The sequence below is a fragment of the Herpailurus yagouaroundi genome, unplaced genomic scaffold (assembly GCF_014898765.1).
Source record: "Herpailurus yagouaroundi ecotype Mexico unplaced genomic scaffold, PumYag 139, whole genome shotgun sequence".
Classification (NCBI taxonomy): Eukaryota; Metazoa; Chordata; class Mammalia; order Carnivora; family Felidae; genus Herpailurus; species Herpailurus yagouaroundi.
In genome coordinates, this window is record NW_024412394.1 from 56,876,086 (window position 1) to 56,888,943 (window position 12,858).

The 12,858-nt window shown below is 34.9% G+C and overlaps 1 non-coding gene and 1 pseudogene across 1 annotated transcript; one reads left to right on the forward strand and one right to left on the reverse strand.

Annotated features, from left to right (window-relative positions):
* The first annotated feature begins 512 nt into the window (after positions 1-512).
* Positions 513-639, forward strand: LOC121030136 (small nucleolar RNA SNORA76). The gene has a single exon (XR_005790079.1). It is a non-coding gene; the product is annotated as a small nucleolar RNA SNORA76 (small nucleolar RNA).
* Positions 640-9,847: 9,208 nt separating this feature from the next.
* LOC121029173 (40S ribosomal protein S2-like) lies at positions 9,848-10,793 on the reverse strand (annotated as a pseudogene).
* Between the last annotated feature and the right edge of the window lie 2,065 nt (positions 10,794-12,858).

A 12,858-nucleotide genomic window follows, 5' to 3' on the forward strand; every position in this document is an offset into this window, starting at 1 on the left:
ATGTGTGGTGAGTACCCATATGTTACCCATTCACAAATGAGGCTCCTCGTGTTTAAAGAAATTATCACCGGGGCGCCTGGGTGGCGCAGTTGGTTAAGCGTCCGACTTCAGCCAGGTCACGATCTCGCGGTCCGTGAGTTCGAGCCCCGCGTCAGGCTCTGGGCGGATGGCTCGGAGCCTGGAGCCTGTTTCCGATTCTGTGTCTCCCTCTCTCTCTGCCCCTCCCCCGTTCATGCTCTGTCTCTCTCTGCCCCAAAAATGAATAAACGTTGAAAAAAATATAAAAAAAAAAAAGAAATTATCACCTATCTCAGTGAGGAATAGCCAGTGTCCTTCTGATGTAAAACTCTTATTTTTATTAAGCTTCACTGACCTTATCAATATACACATTTTTTAAAGCTGATATAAAATAATTTAGAAAAAAATTCTGTAAGAATTGAAATTATAAGCATACAATGTCAGGGCAAATGATTGGTATTCAATGCCTCTTAAACGTAACCATGATGCCTCACTGCCTTTGAGCTCCCACTGCGTCTGCGCGTGGAGCCTGGGGTCAGGCTGCAACACCAGAGCACGCGCTTGCGCGTAAATGTGGCTGCCGGGTCATCCGCCCGCGACCGTTTTAACCTCGAAAGTCGGCTTGCGTCGGGCTGTGGCTGCGGGCGACTGGGAAAGTAACTATGACGCGCACTTGGGTAAGATTGACAACTAATTTATTTCTTCTCATCCTTGGTCTGTGCCAACCCTCAAAAATTTTGGTTCCATCAAAGAAGCACAGTTCATCATAAAGGCAATTAAAAAATGATGGGGCACCTGGGTGGCTCAGTTGGTTAAGCGTCTGACTTCGGCTCAGCTCATGATCTCACGGTCCGTGAGTTCGAGCCCCGCATCGGGCTCTGTGCTGACAGCTCGGAGCCTGGAGCCTGTTTGAGATTCTGTGTCTCCCTCTCTATCTGACCTTCCCCCATTCATGCTCTGTCTCTCTCTGTCTCAAAAATGAATAAACATTAATTTTTTTTTTTTAAAACGAAAACCACTTCCCTAAACAATTTCTTCCTTAACATATTATGACAGAGGTAAAGACATGTATGTCTTACAAATGTGCAGTCTGTGGGTAAAGGTTTATAAAGTAGTGTCCTTATTAAACCAAGACATTAGGACCAAACTTTTGTTACATAACTATGTGAATTTATCATTACTTGACTTTCTGGTAGTAGGGTTTTTTTTTTCCAACTTTTTGAGGTTTTAAGCTTACTGCGATATATTTATTTCCCTAAGAACCCCATCCACATAAATTTAATTGTATGCCTTGTGTGTATTTTAATATTGATGTCAAATGGTATTAAGTTCACTTGAGGTTTTTTTAAAAGAACTTTGCAGTTTTTCTTGATGTAATTCAGAAAACTCCATAAAGCTTTTTTGAAAACACCCACATTTCTGTACCCTACTACAGATTTCTTTTCCAAATTTAATACAGTCAAGTTAATATAGAAAAATTACCATTTTCAGGTTATATATATCCCCCATATTTTAATTATCTCATTTTGCATATCAGATATTTCTCCATAGAATTATATAAAATGGTGTTTTCTATTAATAAATCCACATGACACAGTATACATTACACATGTATTATTGCATGTATAAAAAATTAATAACATTTAATTTTTTAAATTCTGGAATGGAACTTGAATTTTAGCCTTTTTTGTTTGTTTGTTTACTATTAGTTGAAGGAACTGAGACTCCCCAAGGTTAACTGATTTGCCCAAGATCACATATGTATGTCATAAATGGTGAATCCTGGGTTGGAATGCTTATGTTAAAAACAAGTAATAGTATATAATTATTTATTTTTCTCAGATGCTAATTATATCAAATCCAGTGTATCACAAAAATAAAAACCATCATTCAAACACACTAGCTAGAAAAAAAATTTCTTTTTTTTTAAACGTGCCTTTTTCATTCAATGTAAATGGAATGAAACTGCATAAATGTTCTACAAAATCATATTAACTGTTGTCAATATTTATGTACAGTAATACATTTAGTCAACATATTTTATTTCCTTTTTTTACTAATAACACTAAGATATATATTTTGAACTTACAATGTGTTTTGATTCTTGAATTCCTAAAAAGTGGAATGTTAAGGCTAAAATACTATATTAAAATCTATGTTAAAATTGTGAAACAAAGCAAAATGAATTTACTTCAGTTTTCCCAAATTATAGTCCAGTTTCTAAAACTGCATCATTTTCCTCAGATTTTAAGTATTAATATTGATTTGAGGTTTTGATTTTCTATGATACTAAATATTAAGGGTATTATTCTAGTTTTCTTGAAATTTGTTTTCTATTCCATTGCTTTATTTATTTCTTTATAAACATCACTATATTGAATTGTTAAATTTCTCTAGATTTTCGTACATGTTAAGGTAAATATAGTTTTTTTCAGTCTTTGCTTATCTAATTTATTTTTCATAAAACACTATACACATTTGTTTGCAAGTTTCCTCCAAAAGATTCTATTGAAATTTGGATTAGAATTACCATTTGGCAAGTTTATAGTTCTGCCTTTTTAAAAACAGAACTTTATATTTTCATTTATATTGTATTATCTCCCTAAGTTAATTTAATGTTATTTCTCTACATATTTCTATAGATTTTTTATTACATTTATTTTGAGAAATTTGATATCTTTACATATTTTTGGCCAATGGGAATTATTATTTTCATATTAGATTTTATATTTGACATTGACTGGTATATAAGAAAATAATTGTTTTTCAAATGTTAGTTTTACTATCATCATAAAGAACTCTAATTTTTTAAGGTTTGATTCTCTTTTTTTTTTTTTTTTAGGTAGATGAAAATGTTATTTGCTAATGATGATAATTTGTCCTTCTCATTTCCAATGTTTATATATTTTGTTGTTTTTATGTTCATCTTGAGTTACTTTAATAGCTTTTTGTAAAGTAATATGAAAGTATAATTTTTTTCTTATTCCTGGTTTTGGTGCATTCAGCATAATTATGATTTATATTGCTTTTTAAATAGCATTTAATTTTTTCTTTTAATTCTACAATGGATCTTGAATTTTAGCCTATAAATTTTAGGCCTTTTTTGAGGTGATCTTATAGTTTTATTCTCTGACCTATTAAAGGATGTATAAATAGTCTTTGAAATACCGGAATATTTTAAAAATCACTTTGAATCATATTTTAATATGTAATTAAATTTATATGCTATTGTTTTATTAAGAACTTTGACTCTAATGTTAAAAAATAAACTTTACATATAATTTGTTTAGTTATTTTTATAAGGCTTTGACATTAGATCTATAAAATCATAAGTAATAGAAAGCTTTCCTTCATAGATTTAGAATAATTATAATAATATTTGCCAATATATTTATGAGATATGGTTGACAACTTTCTTTGTTTTTTCCATTGTTATTGGTGTATTTAATTTTTCTTGAGTCAGTTTTGATAGTTCATAGTTTCTAAATTATATCCATTTTAAACAGATTTGCAAATATATTAGCACATTTTGCCTGTCTAAATAGGAGAAATGTGTGTTTGTTGTTATATATTATAAATACATACATGTAATTTTTTTTTTCTCTCAGCCACTATTTTGTGGTGAAAAAGAATTGCAAGTGTTCTCTGAAGCTCTGGCTGTACTGTCATCTTCAGTTACTATCCAACTAAAATAAGTCTACTATTTACTTCTTCCATAATATTCTTAATAACTAAAGGCTGTCAGCATTTCTAGTTTTAGACCATATCATCTTAGATTTAGATATAAACAACAGTAAATATTAACCCAGCAATAAAGACAAGATAGGGCAGGGAAGTTACTAGCTCAATTATGTTTTAATTTGGAATTTTAAATTTTGATTAATCCTGTCTTTCCATTAAGACAACTGAAAAAGAGGGAGAGGTCACCTGCTTTACAAATACCTTTTTTTCTGAGCTATAAAACTGCAGTCAGTTCTTGCTACCTAAATATAGCCAGCCACAAGGTAGATAGGTGGCTCAGTCAGTTAAGCGTCCAACCCTTGATCTCAGCTCAGGTCTTGATCTCAGGGTTGTGAGTTCAAACCCTGCCTTGGACTCCATGCTGCATGAGGAGCCTACTTAAAATGGATACAAACTTATTTGTGGAAAGAATCTTAGGTGAAAGCATTGTTGTATAATTGGAAAACCCATACTTACAAACAGCCTTGTACTTGTTATGCAGTTGAGCATATTTTTCTATTTCATTCTCTTCTTCAGATATACAGATTCAATATTTGTTGGATTTAATTGTATACTCTCCTTTTCTGATTGATGTTTCCAATTTATATTTGCCTGTGCTTTTCTCAAGGTTGTTCTCCACATCATAGGTTCAATTTTTAGCATTGTTGATTCTTCATTTGACTGTTTCTAATAATATTTAAATTTTATGATGACATGATTTTTTTTCTTCAAGGTATTTTCTTAGATCCTTCGGTTTAGTTTCTTTTCAGTCTCTTTTCTTTGGTCTTTTTAAAATATTTTCATTTTTTTGAGAGTGCCCAGTGCTTATCATCTAAAATTTTATATTATTGTTTAATAAATTCTTCATCTATATATGTCACACTATATTTATTTTCTTCTTTCCATTGCAGAACATTTTTTTTTTGCAAAAATAGTTTATAGGTGCTTTTTGTTTACTTATTCATCCTTAAATGAGCAGCTGAATGAAGAACTGCTGTTATCTGGAAAATAAATTACATGAATTTAAGTTCTCTTTTCACTCTTGTATTTTTTTTAAAAGATTTCCTTTTTTTATGTTTTTTAAAATTTATTTTTGAGAGGGAGGGGCAGAGAAAGTAGGGGACAGAGGATCTGAAGCGGACTCTGCACTGACAGCAGAGAGCCCGATGCAGGTCTCAAATTCACAAACCCTGAGATCGTGACCTGAGCCAAAGTCAGACGTTTAACCAACTGAGCCACCCAGGTGCCCCATTGTACTTTTTAATCCTTAAAAAATCAACCTAAAGTACTGTACAGAACTGGGCAGACTAGCTGTGTTAAAGAGGCACTCTGCTTTGTGCCATTATTTAATATTTTACAGTAACATTTGTCTTTAGTTCTTAGTTCCACTTAAATGTATTTTGCTTTGAAATAACACTTCCACAGTGTACGGAATAAACCTAACCTGTCAATCTCCACTTTCTCATGCACAATTCATTATCTAACACCATATCTTCCTTCCAATTTTTATCTCCACCATGCCTTGTCTCTGATTCCAATGACAGCCATGGTCCATTAGCCAAGCCTGATGGACAATTCTCACCTCTTATTTTCTTCAAGCATACAACATTTGACCACTCTTTTCTTCTTGAAATACTCTCATCACTTATCTTCATTTCTCTTGCCTCTTCTCCTATCTTCATAATCAGTCTCCTTTCCTAACTACTACTGAATGGAGTACCTTGAGATTGGGTCATATTTTCTTTTCTTTAGCTGTACCCTACTTCCTAGATGATATCCTCCAAACTTTTAGTTTTAAATATACTGTAAATGCTATAGACTCCCAAATTTATATTTTAAGCTTTGACATCTTTAAATTCCAGACTTGTATATTCAAACTACCTACTTGATATCTTTTCATGAACTTTTCAAACTTAATTAGTCCAAAAGAAAATTTTGTATTTTGTTCCTTATTTCATTTATCTTCTTCCTTCTGACTCCTTATCTCAGAAGTTTTATTGTTTCTTAAGAAACAATTATCCACTCAATTTTTCAAACTAGAACTTGAGGACTCTCATCTGTATTATTTCTCAAATCTACTCTCAGTAGCCAGAATGATTTGTTAAGATCATAGATCATGTCACTTTGATTTTTCTGCTAAATTGTTTCAGTAGTTTCCATTTCAATTAGAACAATATTGGAACTACTTATCACAGCTCTATTTAGTTCATGGGTCCTCATTTGTTCTTCTGCCTCCCTCTCCAAATTCCTCTTGATGCTTTCTTCACTCAGTCAATATACTCTGACCATGCTGTTCTGATTTATTTTTTCTTGATCATTTCAAGCCCCTTCTTTTCATTGGACTTTTACTGTGGCTTCTAAAACTGCTAGGATGCTATTGTCCTGTCTCTTTGAAAGAAATGTTGATTATCACCCATTAGTTATCAGCTTAAATGTTGTTTTCAGAGAGGCCTTCATAACCACTGCCTCTAAGTCAGGTTCCTCATCTTCCATTACTATCTGATGGCATTTATCACAATCTGTAATTCTCTTTATTTATTAACTTTTTTTTTTTTTTTACAACATTCTTGAGAACAGGGACCTCATCTATCTAATTCATAGTATTATGCCACCTCCTGGCATGGCTTCTGCAGGTCTAGACAGACTCTAGAAGCCCTGAACATTGATAAGAAGCTAGAGCTCTCCTTCACCAAATACTATTTAAAATATATGGTAGGGCGCCTGGGTGGTTCAGTCGGTTGAGCATCAACTTCGCCTCAGGTCACGATCTCACGGTTCATGGGTTCGAGCCCCGTGTCGGGCTCTGTACTGACAGTTCAGAGCCCGGAGCCTGCTTCAGATCCTGTGTCTCCCTCTCTCTCTCTGCCTCTTCCCGGCTTGCACTTTGTCTCACTCTCTCAAAAATAAATAAAATAAAATAAAATAAAATAAAATAAAATAAAATAAAATAATAAAATAAGATATATGAAACTACAAAATAAGTTTGCACTATAATACAAATTTGATAATTTTCATGGTGACTATTTTGAATACGATGTTAAACATTAGAAATTTTCTCATATTTTTGATGCTCTTTGATGGTACTTTAAAGATGTACTTGGTTATCTTGTAGATATTCTAATATCAATAAATAGTGCTTTATTAATAAATGAAGAAATGAATGAGTGGACATTATAAATGTGTTTGCAACATAAAGATTTCTAGTTTTTCATGTCTTAGGAAAAGAAAACTGTTCGGTCCTTATACTCAGAACCCTTTTCAGTGTGAGGAATTCTCAAAACATGTTAGGATGTATGTTTTGGACTCATGTAGAGAGGGGAAAAGTGTTTATGATCAACTGAAATTTGGAAACATAACAACTTTCCTGCTAATCAAGGATGGTGTAGATGGAGGAGTTCATAGTTCATAGTGAAGGAAGGTGTAGCCACTGCTTTTACAGTTGAAACTGTTACTTTTTTGGAGACTGTAAGGGAGTAATAAGAGGAGAGATTGAACCTGGATTTAAGGCTACGAAGGATAAGATTTCCATTGCTTTAGGACACTATGCTGATTATTACTCTTACAGAAGCTTTTCACCTTTATTTTGATAAAATAGTTTTATAGAGGGTTGCTTTTCCAAAATTTGCTATCTACCTGCTACTTAGAATATTTCAAAAATTAGATAACAGGTAGTGTTTTTAGATGATATATCATATTGATTTTTAAAAAAAATTTTTTTTTCAACGTTTATTTATATTTGGGACAGAGAGAGACAGAGCATGAACGGGGGAGGGGCAGAGAGAGAGGGAGACACAGAATCGGAAACAGGCTCCAGGCTCTGAGCCATCAGCCCAGAGCCCGACGCGGGGCTCGAACTCCCGGACCGCGAGATCGTGACCTGGCTGAAGTCGGACGCTTAACCGACTGCGCCACCCAGGCGCCCCAATATATCATATTGATTTTTAAGAGAAGTTCAATTTTTTTTTTCTTTGTCTCAAGGAATATTTTAGTTTCAAAATTCTTCTTATCCTCAACATCATCCCTGGCCCCTTACCATCTGTCCTGAACATTAGTGAAGATAATGTACTTTGCTTTTTGGCTTATATTCCAGTTCCTAAAGCAAGTGATGATCCTGGGAAGTATTGTCATTTTTCAGATTTATTACCCAGGGAAGTGTTTTTAATAGGCTAATGCAATGTTGCATAACAACATGCCTATATTAATATAATATTGAAAGTCTACCATAGGAAGTGCCTTCAGTAGAACTGATAAACATAAGAATTAGGTAAGAGGAATGGGCATGGGGAGTTTGTAGCATGTCTTATGCCTTCTTATTTTGTATATCTATCATGGATTTGATGCGGAGAAAGACCCATATTGTTACATTCAAGATCCTCCAATGTCAGCTTTGACATAGAAGATAAAGGGAAGTAAAGCAATTTAATCACAAAAAGAGGAGATTTCTAATGACTTTTGACACTGGAACAACATGACATGGATGAAGGAAAATAATAAAGTAAAATAAGCCCAGAATGAAGAAATGTAAATACTGTACCCAAATTAATCACATCTGAAATAGAATGTAGGTATGTTTTATTGTTCACTGTGATCAATGTCTGTGAGTGGCTAGATGAGAGACAATCTTATAAATCTGTCCCTGCATTGCAAGATCTCCTTCAGCACTTTTTCATGGCTTAGAATCAACTGAAACAGAGGTGATTATTTCTACAGCATCATTGCAGGTGTTCCTTGCCTGTTAAACCTAACATCCTACTACTAACATTTAAATTTACAGTACAGATAAACATAGGAGTGATTATTTGCATTACAAAATAATATGTGATTTTTAATAAGATTCTTTTATATAATAAGCCCTTCTCCCAAGTTCACAAAAAACGGGAATCAATTTATAAGATGTTAATTATTCCTCCTTTCAGGATCATAACTATTATGTTTTCTATGAGGTAAATTTGCTTTTGGAAATGAATACTTTCAATGCTTGGCACTTTTCCTAAAGAAAAATAGCAATTAGTGATAACAAGTCACTTGACTATAGTTCAGAAACCCGTCATGTTTGTGTGGAATAAAGGCTTAAACAATCCACAGCTTTCCTAGAGGCAAGCAGAATTTCCTCTTTACTGAAGTAATGTGATCAGTTATTCCAGTTTTTGTATGCCTTTACACATTACCAGAGTCTGCACTAGCTTTATGCAGCTAAGAGTAGAGGTGACAGGTAGGCCAGAATATAATGAATTACGGTAATCCTAGCAAGAAATAATGGAAGCACATCTGAAGGTTTTTCTGTCCCTTGGAGACTCAGTGAGATATATCCTAGAAAGGCTTCTAGGATGATAATAAGATGACTTTGCAACCTGATTAATATGGACATCAAAAACAAAGCTCAGAATCTAAAATCAGTTCAGTGTTATGAGCCCTGAGACATTGAGGAGGATATACTAGATGTCAGAGGGAAGAACTAAAAAGAAATATAAAGATTGATGTTGAGGAGACCCTATGAGTAATAATTTAGTCTTGTCTACATTTAGCTTTAAAAAGTTGGATGACATCCAAGCCTGAATGTCACAGAGACCATTATGTGCCATGCAGAAAGCCATCACAAGGCCCATGGGGATGTGAAACAGACCGAAGTGTCATCTGTGCTTATTTGACACAGAAATGTATTGGTTCTAAAGGCAACATTCATAATAAATAGGCAGATATAAACATAAAACTATATACTTATATTTCATATATAAATAAAACAACATATTAAAATTACTATTTTTGTTTCATATAAATACAAATATATGGTATCATTTAAAGGACATAGTCCTACCCTCAAAAAGCTTATATTTCAAAACAGGTTACAGTGTGAATGGTTTCCAATTATAGGGTACTATTAAATTGCCCTATTATTTTTCAATGTTGTTTTTCAGAATATCCCATGAACTTTTAGCTATTTCTCTCTCCTTGGTACTTTTTGAGACTCAGGTGCAGGGGTTAAAAAATTGCCCGATGGCAACAATTATAGAATAGTAAAGGCTGCAATATTGAGGATTATAGACCTCTATAATCAATGGACCATAAAGTTCTGACACTTAAGGATTTATTCCCAACAGAGAAAACATTCTTTTTTTTTTTTTTTTAAACAATCTTTAATTCACTTTATTTTTCTTATACAAAACTATGTGGTGGTCACAGCTGGAGCCTGGGTCCTTTGCACTGAGACTCTGGTGTGGGTCTTTACAAGATGGTCAGTGAATTCCTGACAGGGAGACTTGGTGAACACAGTCTCTTTCCAAAGGTCAGGGGCGAGATAGATGTAGATCTTGGAAACGGCACCAAAAGTGGCCTTGGCGAAATTGCCCAGGATGGCAGTACAGCCCATGGCTGAGGTGTAGCAGTCCTCAATACCGGTTATCGTCAGCAACTTCTTTGGCACAGGGGTTGAGACAATGTCAGTGCCTCTGGTGGCTGGGATGAGGCATCTCAGCACAGAGCCACAGTGGCTCATCACCTTGCATGGGACACTGTGGGGCTTGCATATCTTGTTACCCCAGTAGCCTCACCGCATAGGGACAATGGAAAGCTTGGCCAGGATTATGGCCCTACAGATCGCAGTGGCTACCTCCTTGGAGCACTTAACACCCAGACCAACGAAGGTGTCCATTGTAATCCCCAATGTCAACAAACGCCTTGAACCTGGTCCACTGGCCAGCCCGGGTCTGCTTTTGCACAGGCATAATCTTAAAAACCTCATGTTTGAGGGATGCCCTCAGGAAAAAGTCAATGATCTCAGATTCTTTGATGGGCAGGGAGGAGATAGATCTTATGTCCTTGACCAGGCAGGCCAGCGTGGTGACAGGAATCCACTCCTTGTCTTTGGTCTTGCCTCTACAAGCTCCTTGGTCTACCCCCTACCGCCTGAGACCCCCCCACACCCCCCCCACCCCCCCCACCCCCGTTCGGCCAGACCTGAAGGCCGTTGCTGAAACCTCCACAGAAACCACCACAGCCTCCCATTCCAGGGCTGTGGGTCCTCCAGGCCCTCCGGCAGCACCAGTGTCATTGACCATTTGGTGTTTTCCCAGAGAAGAATAGAGAAAAGTCTTATCTGTAAACTATAGTGCATTTAAAAATGTTCAGTAATGTAGTTTTGTGTTTCATAAGAACAGTAGGGAATTAAATCTAGATTCTTGGAATAGAATACTGAACTTGTAATGATAGGTTTGTTTTTGCACATGGGGTTTTGTATTGGAATCAATTGGTTAAGGACTGCATCCACTGGACTGAAGTATGCAAAGGAATGCTGGGTTTGATCAGTCTTCTAGATGTTGGCCACTAACTAATTGGTTTGCTCTGGGTGGATGTGATTTCAGTATGATGGCCTGAATCATGTATATACTGGTGAACAATTCCTTTTTAAAAATTTTTCCTGGAAGCTTTATTTCAATAATCTGATTTTAAACAGCCTCCCTAACATGCCCTAAAACTATTTCTGAGATAGCAGTGAAATTTGCTTATCTTCAATCTAGGCCATACTCAACACAGGAGGATATTGCCTGATCCATTTTTCTCAACTTTTATTTATGAACTTTTACCTATGAATCTCCTAATTCAAGGTTATCTTTGAGTTTTACCAAGTGCCAAAAATAATGCTATTTCTTTATACTTACCCCAGTGGTATGTATGTATGACTTTTCACCAGACAACACATTAAAAAAAAATTAATGTTTATTTATTTTTGAGAGAAAGAGACAGAGTGGGAGGGGGAAAGGGACACAGAGAGAGGGAATTGTCTCTGTTTGGAAGATATTAAAAAGTACTGGGAAATATATGAAATGATGTTTCTATAATTGTCCTTAGAAACTCACACTTGGCTGTAAAGATAGGAACCATGATTAAACTTATTAATATAATTAGCAAGTAACTTAAATATAATACACAGCTTAATTTAAGTAACTTATATTTAAGAACTTAAATATAATACACAGAATTGGAAGCAGGCTCCAGGCTCTGAGCTGTCAGCACAGAGCCCTATGCGGGGCTTGAACTCACGAACTGTGAGATCATTTCCTGAGCTGAAGTTGGACGCTCAACCGACTGAGCCACCCAGGTGCCCCCACATTTAACGTTTGGACATTGAGAATGATTAGCTAAGAATTTTCCTCCTTTTTACAGTCTGAAATTATATTAAAATTTTGAGACCTCTTAAATAGCATAATGTGGTGTATTATTTTAATGCCTCAGTAAGAATCCTTGTATAATATTAGATACCTCCTGCAAGTTATACATTTATATTTGTAAGATCTTGTTCAATTTTATTCATGATCATGTGGTTTATAAATATTGAAAAGCATAGGGTTCCACTGATTTCATTTATATTTTAAACTAGAGCTTTCATCCCATTTATGTATTTTATGAAAATGCTTATGTCGTACTAGTTAAATAAGTGGGCAGTATGTTGCCCAATTTACCCACTTTTTTAGAAGGATTATAGTTCTTTATGATCCAGGTACATTTAATTGCAAGATTAACCAGGGTTACCAAACCTGTTCATTTCACTATAATAAAATTTCCAATTCATTGAGGGAGGACTGATTTAATATCTAAGAAAATACTCTTAACTTTGGGTAGCAGACTACTCATTGTGACAACAAGTAGTTTCTTGGTCTGTTTGGAATATGTCAAAATTTATGTGCTATTTCATGCACTAAGAAGAAACACAGTAAGAGAATATGTCCAAGGGGAATGGAACATACATTGTGTTATTTTTAATCCCATGTGTTATGTTAGGATTCCAGGACTTAAACAAAAATTATAACTACAAGGGGCACGTTGGTGGCACATTCAGTTGAGCCTTTGACTTCAGTTCAGGTCATGATCTCACTGTTCATGAGTTAGAGCCTCATGTTGGGCTCACTGCTGCCAGTGCAAAGCCTGCTTCTGATCCTCTGTCCTCCTCTCTCTGCCCCTCCCCCACTTGCGATGGCTCATAAATAAACATTAAAAAAAAACTATAACTACTATGCTTCATATCTATACTGTAACTTTTAACTTCATATTTTCAACTTCTATAGTTATCCTACTGTGTTACAACAATTGTGCCAATATTTAAATTCCATTAAGAAATATTATATG